The sequence below is a fragment of the Parasteatoda tepidariorum genome, chromosome 10 (assembly GCF_043381705.1).
Source record: "Parasteatoda tepidariorum isolate YZ-2023 chromosome 10, CAS_Ptep_4.0, whole genome shotgun sequence".
Lineage (NCBI taxonomy): Eukaryota > Metazoa > Arthropoda > Arachnida > Araneae > Theridiidae > Parasteatoda > Parasteatoda tepidariorum.
Genome location: NC_092213.1, coordinates 69,567,457 through 69,568,998, shown reverse-complemented (window position 1 = coordinate 69,568,998; position 1,542 = coordinate 69,567,457).

Genomic DNA, 1,542 nt, shown 5'->3' with positions numbered 1-1,542 from the left:
ATCGTCTTCCACAGGCGATGCAAAACTGACGATATATCACGATATATAATTTCTAATATCGCCCAGTCCTAATATTAACTGATACACCTGAGAAAGATAGAATTGCTAAACTACAAATGAAAAGATAGAAAAAATGAAAAAAAAAGCATGAAAGAGGTTCAGAGAGGAAAGAAAAAGGCTCATTACAACTCCTGAGGAACATGAAGTTGCGAAAAACCCAACAGTGGAAAAATTATTGTACAGCTGAAATTTTTTTTTCTTATTGTCAGTACTGTTATACAGTTTAAATTCACATAGTAAGCTACAACCCCTTCAATATAATACGTATCTATATCTGTTATATTAAAGATTTTTTTCTTTAAAATATGATGATTGCTTTGTGTTTTTAATCTTGTTCATATGTGCCCCAGGCATGTTCGCATGTGCCCCCGATAGGGGCACATGTGAACAATTGAAGTCATTTTTCTAAAATATCATAAAGTAAAGAAATCTTTTATTGAAAAATCTCAAAAAATTCCATAAGATAAAGAAAAGACTATTTAAACATATGGACTTCTTTACTGTGAGAAATTGATGATATTTTTTGAAGAATGAAGAAATAAAAAAATTTGTTCACATGTGCCCCCTCTCCCCTACGAAGTGCCCCATCAAGCTCAAAAAGTGTCTCATCTCCAGATTGTGCTATTCAAAATAAGTTTTATAATATATGCATGAAAATGCATGCATATGCATATTATGCATGAAAATTCTAGGTTCTAAACCACTTTAACGATAAAATGGCATATTAACCCTTTCGAAGGCCGTGGGAAGTATACTTCCCACCACTTTTAATTTAGGTTTCCACTTGTTAATAACTTCAGCTTTCTAGAAGTGCGTTTGAATAAAAGTGGTAACCATTTGTTTGTTTAAGAAAACGTTTAAAAGTTACAAAATACATAATTCCTTTTGAAGTTTGTAGCATTTATAAAATTTATTTTATAAATGAAGACAAATAAAAGTCAATAAGTTCCTAATGGGTCGTGTTAAATATATTTACCACCAAAAAAAATGGCATTTTTATAAATTAAATGAGTTTTTTTTTTATATCAATTACTATTCTTAAAACAATTTCAATTCCAAAAATACTTTAATTTACGTTTACTAGAAATAAATGGCTCATTAAAGGGTTAAAATGCGAAATATCTTCTAGCATTAACCTAAATTTACTACCAATACTAAAACTTTTCAAGGACCGAGGGAACCTTGATAATTTGTCTTGCAACTAGAAATGTTTTTCTTGTTATATTAATATGAATAATATTAATTTTGTTAATATTACAGGGCTGCCGCAACACTTATACTTAACTTACTTGTGCTATAATAAAAAATAGAAATAATAAAAGTGGTAACACTTGTGATTTATTATTAGGATAATTTTTGGTAGAAACAACATAATTTTTTCTACTATAATATAAATATTTATAATTAGACCTAACGTTATATCAGAGAGCTTTGCTACAGCTAAGTAGTATAGAACAGGAAAAAAAATCCATTTGGTTTAAG